Source organism: Myotis lucifugus, unplaced genomic scaffold (genome assembly GCF_000147115.1).
Source record: "Myotis lucifugus unplaced genomic scaffold, Myoluc2.0 scaffold_747, whole genome shotgun sequence".
Lineage (NCBI taxonomy): Eukaryota > Metazoa > Chordata > Mammalia > Chiroptera > Vespertilionidae > Myotis > Myotis lucifugus.
This window is the reverse complement of record NW_005871795.1, coordinates 71,979-83,321: the sequence shown is the minus strand read 5'-3', so window position 1 is coordinate 83,321 and position 11,343 is coordinate 71,979. Positions and strand designations below refer to the sequence as shown.

The 11,343-nt window shown below is 47.6% G+C and overlaps 1 protein-coding gene across 1 annotated transcript in view; it reads left to right on the top strand.

Moving 5' to 3' along the window:
* The first annotated feature begins 1,454 nt into the window (after positions 1-1,454).
* FAM189A1 (family with sequence similarity 189 member A1) overlaps positions 1,455-11,343 on the top strand; it is a 33,766-nt gene continuing 23,877 nt past the window's right edge. The window contains exon 1 of the mRNA XM_014448036.2: positions 1,455-1,511. The gene's annotated coding sequence lies outside the window, so the exon portion shown is untranslated. The remainder of the gene's footprint in view (positions 1,512-11,343) is intronic.

The window sequence follows — 11,343 nt, the reverse complement described above, 5'->3', positions numbered from 1 at the left end:
TGGGCAGCCTAGGAGGACCAGGGCTGGCCTGAGGGCAGAGGGCAGGAGAGAGGGCCACCTGGGGGCTGCAAGGGCCCAGGGAGGGAGGCTGGCAGCCTGTGGGCCCCGCAGTGGCCAGGTCTGGACTGCAGGGGGCGCTCCGAGGTGCCACTGTGAATGTTGGGGAATTTAGGGGACCCTACCCTTCAGGGCAGGAATTGCAAGAACGGAGTGTGCTCTGGGGAGATGAACTCAGAGGAGTCAGGACTGAGGAGCACAGGCCGAGGCCCTCTAGGGACAGATTTTGGGGTCTGCATGCGTAGTGTGTGGTTTGTAGCATTAGGACAGCGGGCCTTCAGTCATCATCATTTGGAAACGGAGGAACGATTTGTCTACCAGACAGGTCCGCCTCCTGTTCTAATTGCAGTGGGTTTAAAAGTTGATGCGGGTCTGTGAGTTCGCTGGCGTAATTAGACTCTGAGAGCTTTTCATTACACTTAATGTGATTTTAATGGAATTAATGTACTGTACCAACAAATACATTGTTTTTATTGCGCAAAGAGGACACTTCTGAAAGGAGAGAATCAGAACGATTTGCAAATGGTTTACGTAACTTTCTTCCCCAGACGGGGAGACACCTGCCCACTCCGATCTCCTTTCCCGCTGGCTCCCGCGGAGGAGAGAGCGGGAGGCTCCTGCATGCACTTGGGCGCTGGTTGGATTTCATCTTTGAAACTTGCATTTATGTCTTTTTTTAAAAATAGTTTTTTATTGATTTCAGAGAGGAAGGGAGAGGGAGAGAGAGAGAGAAACATCAATAATGAGAGAGAATCATGGACCCAGTGCCTCCTGCACCCTCCCCTACTGGTGATCAAGCCCACAACCCGGGCATGTGCCTTCACCGGGAATCGAACCGTGACCTCCTGGTTCATAGCTCGATGCTCAGTCACTGAGCCACCCCAGCCAGCCTGGCTGCATTCATGTCTTAAATCCGAAGTGCCTCTCCTGCCTGGGCCCTGACTGCCTGGGGGCTCATCTTCATAGGAGGCCTTGTGGGAGGACACTAGGACCTACTTACAATGGGGCCTCCTGGAACAGGGCCCTGTTGGAGGGGGAGCCACACCTCCTCTCTTCACTGTGCCTGTTGGGATGTGGGGGCGGGAGAGGGGGCCGTCTCCAGGATTTGAGTGACCAGGAGGAGGGGTGCCCTGTGGGAGATAAAGATGACAAGCGGAGACTGGGTTGGGGAGGGGAGTGCAGGTGCATTTTTGGACAGGAGCTGGGGAGGGGGACCTGGGGCTCTGGGCTGGAGAATAACCTGTGTGTGTGTGTGTGTGTGTGTGTGTGTGTGCGCGCGCACGCACATGCGCTGGATTCTAGAAGTGATTCTTCAGGTTGCAACTGTCCCTACTGTTTCGATTGTACATTAAAGGTTCCCGAAGCATCTCACCTTCCTGCACCGTTTGTCTTTCCAGGTGCTGCTGTCAGGACTCATTGGCGTCGTCTCCTGGAAAAGGCCTCTCTCCCTCGTGGTAAGTCGCACCTGCTCTCCGTGGTGGCCTTGGAACAGGGCTGTGGCCTCTGTGGTGGGAGCGCTTTCAATGCGATTGGCACAGAATTCTGGCTTTTTTGCCCAAAGGGGAAAGCAGACCTTGCTGAAAGCGTCGTAAGTGATAACCAAGCGCATGTGGCCTGTCCCACTTGGAGAGCAGCCGCTCAGGAGCTTGCCTGAGATGCGCGCGTGCCTTCCTCTCTGTTTGCTCCCTTCCGGTGCCCTCCTACGAGGACATGCCGTGAACCAAGACGATCTAATAAGCGTAGATGCATTTTGTCTAGACGTGGAAACACGTGCGTGCATATACGTATGCTCATGTGTGATCACACAGATAGGGCGTGTTTTAGCGGAGTGCAAGGAATGTCAGCTCTTTGTGTGTTTTGGAGACTGCACCTCTGCGAAGGGGATGTTTATCGGAGTAGCAGAGTGAAGAAAGGAGTATCACTCATCCTGGCCCGTGTGGCTCATTTGTTTGGATGTCGTCCCGTGCTCCGAAAGGTCACCGGTTCCATTCCTGGTCAGGGCACAGGCCCGGGTTGCGGGCTTGATCCCCAGTAGGAGGCGTGCAGGAGGCAGCCTTTGATGTTTCACTCTCACATCGACGTTTCTCTCTCCCTCTCCCTAAAAATCAATACATACATTTATGTAATATATTTACGTATCTGTGTATGAGTGAATGGCTTCTCACGTTGCTTTGGGGTGGTCCTGGGGAGACATGGAAAGAGGATGTTGGTTCCTCCATCTCAGAAGCACCCCAAGCAGGTTTGTGTACGCTGGCCTGTAGGCATGTTCTTCTCCGCGTGCGCATGAATACATTTGTGTGTCCGTGTCTGTGCAAGGGCGGGAGGTTTTCCCGGTTCTGATGGATAATGGAAAAGACGGCATGGCTTTTTTCTTTTTTTTTTGTAATAATGAATTATTTACATCTCTTCTTTAAGTGATTAGACTTGGAGATAATGACATGACCCGGTAGGAATGGAGATAAAAGGAACGTGGACCACCCAGCCAACGTGGCTCCGTGGTTGAGCGTCGACCTGTGAACCTGCCTCCTGCACGCCCCCTACTGGGTATCCAGTCCACAACCCGGGCATGTGCCCTGACTGGGAATCGAACTGTGACCTCCTGGTTCATAGGTCGATGCTCAGTCACCGAACCACAGTGGCCGGGCTGCACCGTCCATTCTTGACAAGAGTTGTCTTGTGTCCACCTTGGAAAGCCCTGCCTCTAAAATGCCTCCCTTCCTAATGGGCTTCCTTTGCCCTGGAGTCTTCACGTTCTCCTAATAGAAAAAAGTCGTTAAGAAAAAAAAACTCAGACGCTGAGGTAGCTCTCATATAAGAAAAGTAATAAATGAAGTGTCCCTCGATTCTAAATGCGTCTTCTTTCACTAAGAAGGCAATTACTGTTATAAAGATATAGCCTTAGAAAAATTATTATGGCTGAGAAGTGTGTGCTGTGTCCGTCCGCGGCACAGTTAATTTTAAAAGTATTACCAAGCATACAAATCATACGTCTGAAATGCTGAACTGTACTAATTTGGAAGTGAATTTAATCTGCTATTCTGAGGGCCTGTCTGCTTACCCGGCTTTTAAAAAATTGTAACTCAGAGGCTCTTACTCACCAGACTGTCTTCCAAGGGTCCAACCTCTTTTAATGAAGAGCATTACTCAGGGCCTTATCTTTCATCTCCGAGTAGTCTTATGCGGTACAGTAAGTAACGGTAATATTGGAACATCCATATTTCACCCTGGTTGTATGGGTATTAAATCAAATTGTTGCATTTTTATCAAAATACAAAAATGCTGATTGGGAATGAAAAGAAGACTCAAAGTTGATTGTTTTGCTATGTTTGCTTAAATTCCCCCAAAAGATAGAAAAATGGATTGAAATTGATTTAAGAATAGCGCTGTGTAGGCAATATGACCTAATGACGAAGAGAAATTTATTTATTTTTTCTTATTTTTTTTACGAAGAGAAATTTTAAAAATCAGTTACACTGATTATTTGCACACTGACTTCAGGAGAGAGAAAGAAACGGTCTGCCTTTTGTATACATGTGATACTGTTAACAAACACAGGTCTTTTAAAAAATATATTCTTTTTATTGATTTCAGAGAGGAAGGGAGAGGGAGAGAGAGAAAGATCAATAATGAAAGAGAATCATTGATCGGCTGCCTCCTGCATGCCCCCTACTGGGGACCGAGCCCACAACCCAGGCATGTGCCTTGACCGGGAATTGAACCATGACCTTCTGGTTCATGGATTGAAGCTCAACCACTGAGCCAGGCCGGCCAGGCAATACATGCTCATTTAAATGTCATTCTCCTGCAAATTCTACGTCGGCTGAACACAGGGCAGAACCTGGATGGGTTTCATCTAATGGGAACAAGAGAGAGAATTTAAATGCTTATGCATCTTGGTTAATGGAATCTGAAAAGCTGTCAAATGACAAGGGATGGATAATATCGTGTGATAATAAACAAATGAACCAAATGACCGGCCCGGGGGAACAAGGATGGAAAGAAAGAAGTCTAGGAAATACCCAAAGGCCAGTTAATAAGGAAAAAGGACTGAAACGTCCCGACAAATGAGATAATGACAGCGGCCCACCGAGGAGAGAGCCGGGCTGGCTGGCAGACGTGGGCAGGCAGCTGGCATGTCAGAATGAGCGGCAGCTGGGGTGTGGAGGATGAGTGGGAAGGACAGGCTCGTAAATGGCAAAATGATGAGTGAGTTAGTAAATCTGTCAGGTGATGAATGAGCTGACGATCCCCATCGGACAGATGACAGAGAGGGGCCGAGTGAAAAAGGCAGTCAGCGCAGACAGCCGGGAAGCAGGAAGCCTGCATACCTAGAACCAGGGGACTTGCAGATGCAGTTTCGCCGTGGCGGGTAGATCAGTTGGTTGCTGCAACATTGTCCCTGTATGCCAGGGAGTCAACCAGTGAATGCAGAAATAAGTGGGACAACAAAACCATGTTATTCTCTCTTCCTCTCTCCTCCCCTCCTTTTCTCCATCCCTCCCCCCTTTCTCTATCTCTCTAAATCAATTTTAAAAATTTAAATGCACCGTAGCAGGTTTGGCTTAGTGGATAGAGCATGGGCCCACAGACTGAAGGGTCCCAAGTTCAATTCCAGTCAAAGGCACCTACCTGGGTTGCAGGCACATGTGGGAGGCAACCAATCAATGTGTCTCTCACATCGATGTTTCTCTCTCTCTCTCTCTCTCTCTCTCTCTCTTTCTTTCTCTCTACCCCCCCCCCTTCCACTCTCTCTAAAAATCAATGAGAAAAATATCCCCAGGTGAGGATTAACAACAACAAATTTTCTAAATGCAATTTTATAAGCACGAATAGGGTCATGTAACTAATTACAGTATTTGATCTGCTTTGGCAACTATTAACAACATAACGAAACTCCCATTAAAACACTAAGGTTGTACACAATGTGCTCAGGGCTATGAGGACTGATTTGCATTCTACGCCTACCACTTGCTAGCTGTTAGCGTCTTCATTCCTGGGCCTTTTCACCTATAAAATGGGAATAATGATAGGAGTGCCTTTCCTCTGTCAGTATGAGGTCACTTGAGGATTAAAGTCCATGTGAGAAACTTAGAACAGTACCTGGCACATTATAAGCAAAGAAGAAATTACTGTTAGCTGCTGTGATCATGTTCTACTTTTGTTTCTTTCTCGGGGTGTAAATTTCATCTTACACATACTCGGTGTCTACATCAGCAGACGGATCATCCCAAAGACTTCATCTTGGTTGAATAAATGAAATACTGATGAGTTCCCTTATCTCTTATCAAACAGTAATTAGTATTGCAAACATTTTTGGAAGGGAGGGTGTCTATCTAGGGCTTTTTTTTGTTTGTTTTTCAGAGTTTAGTTTTCAAACTTGAGAAACAAGAATTAAATTTCTGTTTGTAATTGATTCACAAAAAAATTTAAGTAATATTAAAAGGAAAGTAATGAAATTAAAATCCAAGAAACAAGTCAGTCAAAAAAAATTCTTTGAGAAGAGTTATAAGTACATTAACCTCTGTTATTATGGATTAAGATTGAATAGAGAAATAAAAAAAAGAAATGTAACAATGTAAGGAAGGGATTTTATTTTTTAAACAATTACTAATATATATTTTTATTGATTTCAGAGAGGAAGGGAGAGGGAGAGATAGAAACATCAGTGATGAGAGAGAATTATTAATCAGTTGCCTCCTGTACGCCCCTTATTAGGGATCGAGCCCACAACCCGAGCATGTGCCCTGACGGAGAATTGAACCGTGACCTCCTGGCTCCTAGGTCTGCATTCAGCCACTGAGCCACACGGGCCGGACTCGGTCAGTGATCCTACAGTTCGTTCGACCTAAACATCCTTGTGCTGCCGCAGAAGAGAGTGGGGCTGGCTGCGTTTCTTGTTCTGAAAACTAGCTGGGGCTTTGAGCAGTGGTCTGGCTTGGGCTTCCCCCCTCCCCCCCACCCGTCCCTAATGAGAAAACCTAGAAAAGCGAGAGGATAGAGTTCGGAAGACAGTGTAATAAATAGATGCTTTTGTTCTTTTTTCCCCGTGTTCCTGGCACAGCGTCTGTAAAACCATTCCAATTTCCGGAATGCTGAGCGCGCCTTTTATATGCTAATTGTTGTTGGTGTGGAAAAACCCCACACAATCTCCTATTTCCACTCCTCTGCCGTGGAGGAACACGGCGGCTGGTTACTAGGTTCCAGCGTCTCCGTATCACGGGCAGCAGGGACTCGCTCGCTGGCACCTCGGTGCAGGCTCCGGAACAGCTGAGGAGTGTGCGGGGCAGGTGCAGAAACGAGGTGTTCTTACTTTTCAGAGTTAAAAAAAATAGGATAGGTCTTTTTGGTGGCATGCACTTCGAGTTTAGGTTTTAATTTCACATGTGATTTCTAGCAAATGGGCTTCTCTTTGGTGTCAGTGTTGTAGAGGCAGGGGCTACGGGCAGGTGGGTGTCCATGGAGAAAGAATGTCCTGTTGCAGCTCAGGCGCTAAAACCAGCCCATAGAGAACAACCTGCCCTGGCCAGCGTAGGTCCTGCTTGAGCATCTACCTATGAACCAGGAGGTCACGGTTCAATTCCCCATCAGGGCACATGCCCAGGTTGTGGGCTCCATCCCCAGTAGGGGGCGTGCAGGAGGCAGCTGATCCGTGATTCTCTCTCATCATTCATGTGTCTATCTCTCTCTCCCTCTCCCTTCCTCTCTCTCTAAAAGTCAATAAAACATATTAAAAAAATAAATGAGAGGTTTTTCACATGACGAAATCTCTCACTGCAGGCAATGATAAAAGACACGAGCGATACCATGTACGTTTTAACACTGTTTGTATTTGAAATTCACAGAACAGCTCGGAAGGGAAAGTGAACTTCATTCTAATTCAGCTTGCTGCTCTTTCATGCTAAGACACAGTGGTTCCCGGAGTTAAGGAGAAACCCACCATCCGCCCCTCCCTTCCCCCCTTGATTGCAATTCATCTCTCTTTCTTCCTCCGTAGGACTCCTCGGCGATCGCACGCTCTCCCCCGGAGGGTGAATTTTCACTCCTGTCTACTCTGTTCCTTGCCGTTCCCAAACCATGTATTAGCGGTGCCACGGTGCGGGTTTAATTCTCACTTTGTAATTGGTTTCCTCGCTCCTGTCTCTGGTCTCCTGTCATCGGCGTCTCTCCGATTATCGCCTCCAGTGCTGCTGGAGGGCAGGCCTGTTGGTGTTAGGGCCTCGGTCCATGAGGTGCTAGGGGGGCCAGCTTTCTTCCCTGCTGTCAGCTCTGTTTCCGGGTCCGTGTGGTTCTGTTTGTTTCCCTGCTTGCTGTGGGGGGGTGGTGTGTTTGCCCACACTCCCTGCGCGCTCTGTCTCGCTCATACGTGACGCAGTCTGTACTGTGTGTCCCTTCACTCCTCCCTGACGGCCTTCAGCCAGTTTGCCATTCCCTGTTAGAGACGATGCCACCTGCCAGCCTTGTTCCCCTGCCCCCCCCCCCCCCCCCCAGCAAAGGATGAGGAGAGTCCATGCAGCCTGAGCCCTTGCCAAGGCCCTACTCTCTTGACTTTGAGTATTGTCTAAGTAAACTAAAAATAACATATGGCCCAGCCGGTGTGGCTCAGTGGTTGAGCATAGACCTATGAACCAGGAGGTCACAGCTTGATTCCCAGTCAGGGCACATGCCCAGGTTGCAGGCTCAGTCCCCAGTAGGGGGCGTGCAGGAGGCAGCCGATCCGTGATTCTCTCTCATTGATGTTTCTCTCTCCCTCTCCCTTCCTCTCTGAAATCAACAAAAATCTATTTAAAAAATAATATGATCAGCATTTAAATGGAAGCTGTTCACACTTTCATTCCACCCGGCCAGGTAATCATCCTGGATTTTTTGTATAAAAGAAAGGCTAGAGTGTCCTGGATGGTTTGAATGGAGAGGCACATTTGAAATGCAGTGTCCCATTTAGTGACTGATTTAAACAGTTGGGTTCTTGGCAAATGAACTTAAAAATATAAAAAGATTGGCAAATTTTTTTCTGTAGGTCCTAGAACCCTTGATATAACTTGCTCTTGTGGAAAAAGAATATGAGACAAGTATAAAAAATGGGCTCAATGTAATCAGAAGAAAAGTCTGGGTTTTTTTTTAGTTTTTTTTTTTAGAAATGTGCTGAATTCCGAGAGTTAATTAAAACCGAGACGTCACGTGATATTCCGAATGTGTTATATTTAGCTTTTTCCTTAAGAAGAAGTTACCTCTTCTCTGTAAATGTAACTCTCTTGGTTTCTTAAATCTGCCAGCCACACAGGACCGTGGTTCTCCTTTAAGATTCAGGCGAACAGGCTTGACCGCCATGCCCACATGTGGGAACCCAGCATGCTCCAGGCCTGTCCTCCCTCCCCAAGACTGCTGTGCCCGGTCCTGAAGGGTTTCCTGGCCACCCTGACTCCAGTGTCCTGCCCTCCCTGCATGAGAGTTGTTGTTTTTTTCTATATGACATTGAGGTCTGTGAGCCATTTTGCGTTAGTTTTTGCATATGATGTGACATGTACCTTGAGGTTGATATCTTGAATTTTTCCAGCACCATTTTAAAAATGCATATATTTTTATTGATTTCAGAGAGGAAGGGAGAGGGAGAGAGAAATAGAAACATCAATGATGAGAGAGAATCATGGATCGGCTGCCTCCTGCACGCCCCCTACTGGGGATGGAGCCCGAAACCCGGGCATGTGTCCTTGACCGGAATCAAACCTGGGACCCTTCAGACCGCAGCCTGACGCTCTATCCCCTGAGCCAAACCAGCCAGGGCGAGCAGCACCATTCTTCTTTGAAAAGATCATCCTTCTTGTCTGGCCAGTGGTGTTAAGTGGTTAGAGCATCAGCACACGGACTGAGGGTCTTGTTCAATTCCCAATCAAGGGCACCTACCTGGGTTGCATGTTCAATTCCCAGCCCCGGTTGGGGCGCTTGGGGGAGGCAACCAATCGATGTGTCTCTCTCACATTGATGATTCTCTCTCACTCTCCCCCTCCCTTCCACTCTCTGTAAAAGCAATAAAAACTAATTCACAAGTGATGATTAGGAAAAAAGACATATGCAGTTCAGTCGCACTGAAGGCAAATAAGAATTCTCCTGGAAGATGATAAAACTTAAGTCCATTAAATAGCCAGACTCCTTTCTATTAGATTTTCAAATGAATGAGAAATTAATGAAGAGCTCTCACCATTGCCTCGGAACGGGCATATTTATAGCCCTCTCCTGCTTGCCAGAAATAAGTCCCCCTCATTTTTTCCCTGCCAGCCATTTCAGCGCCTGTCGCAGAAAATGCGACCAGGCGGTTGGTGCAAATAGGGTGTTTCCCACCAGAAAGAAAGGTTTGGGAGTCTTGGAGCCGTTTGTGAGCTGTGTCAGTTCTGGGACGTTCTGCCTTGGAGTGCTCCCTATGTTGATGTTTATTTGCTTACATATCAGTTATTCTCCAAGTCAGTTACACAACATTGAGTTCCAAATGGCACAGTTAGGAGAGACTGGCATCGCGCTCGGGACCGCTCCTCACGGTGCGCGCCTGCCCGCTGTGGACCTCGAGTTCGGTGCATGAGCTGAAGATGGCCCCTGGCCATCTAGATCTTTAATTTTTTTTAGAATATGTTTTTATTGATTTTAGAGAGGAAGGGAGGGGAAGAGCGAGATAGAAACGTCAGTGATGAGAGAGAATCATAATCCGCTGCCTCCTGCACGCCCCGCACCTGGGGATTGAGCCTGCAACCTGGCCATGTGCCCTGACCAGGAATTGAACCATGACCCCCTGGTTCATGGGTTGACACTCAACCACTGAGCCACACTGGCCTGGCTTGTTAGGGTTTTTTAAAATCATGGATCGGTAGTGAATTTTCTCTTAGGACCTTTCTTTCTGTTGTGAGATGATTATGGGAGAGATGTCCTTTATTCTGTTAATATGGTGAGTTACCCCCATTGATTCACCTCACCTTTCTCAGCTGCATCTCCACTTGGTTTGTCTGTGGCTCAGGATTTTTTATTGCATCCTCGTTTTGAGAATGTCCTTGTCAGATTTAAATGCTCAGTAGCCCAGCCAGTGTGGCTCAGTGGTTCAGCATCGACCCTAACCGGGGATCGAACCTGCACCCTTGGCGTATCGGGACGATGCTCTAACCAACTAATCCACCAGCCGGGGCTGCGTGGCTTTTCCTCTGAGGTGGGTTCTTTGCTTGTTCTCCGTCCTATGTTTTGTTTCCTCCCCAGCTTGTAGCATCTACGTTCCCAGCCCCCTGCTTCTGCCCTTCGTACGTTGCTTCTTCCCTTGTGGCTTTTATTTCATGAACTTTCGGTCCTGTCTTGTGTGACACAGCTTTCCGCGGAGCCTCCGAAAACAGTATTTGGTTTTCAGCAGGGACCGTGCTCTGTGAACATTTTAAACGAAGAAAAATAAAAAAGCCCGATTCTGCTCTAGAAGTATGTTGTTGTGCTGCACTCCCCTCTCCTTCTGTCCTCATTATGTTTTCATCATACGCTCTATTTATGCCTCCTCCCTCGGTTCTGCTCCATAGTAGCCATCTGTTCTGCAATTTGGCTGTCTCCGTCCTTCAAACCACTGCACTTCTTAGGAGGCACATGAGTTTGCTGCGCCTGGTGAACCAGGAGGTCACAGGTTCGATTCCCGGTCAGGGCACATGCCCGAGTTTCAGGCTCGATCCCCAGTAGGGGGCATGCAGGAGGCAGCCAATCCATGTTTCTATCTGTCTCTCTATCCCTTTTCCCTTTCCCTCTCTCTAAAAGCAATAAAAACATTTTAAAAACGTAGAAATGTCATCCTGGCATAAGATTAATCAAGTAACAATGTGTGCGGATTTTAATATTAAATGGCAGCGAGTGGGGCTGGATTTCTGTAAATTGTAAGTAAAATCACGCTTGGGCCCAAGGGTTCAGCATAAGCATAACAGGCGCATCCACATCAATTTCTGTGTGAAATTTCCCAAAGCACAGTCTTTCAATGTCCAGGAGAATAACCACAGTGAATCCGGTCATTTGCTTAGAGGTGAATGGGAGAGGCAGAGAAACCCCGTATGAGCAGGGGAGCCACTCGGATGATGATGAACAACTCACCAGGCCAGGACATTTCATCAGCACGTTTTTAATGACTTGGCTCCTAGGAGGCAGAGCGTTAGCTAAGATTTGCTTTTTCCCACACCGCCTCTCTCTGACTTGTAAGATTCAGAAATCGGGGGTGTGGGAGGTAAAAACCAACTCACGCTTCTCAAGAAAGAAGGAGGCCCTGGTTTCTCCAACCAGATTTTTCTC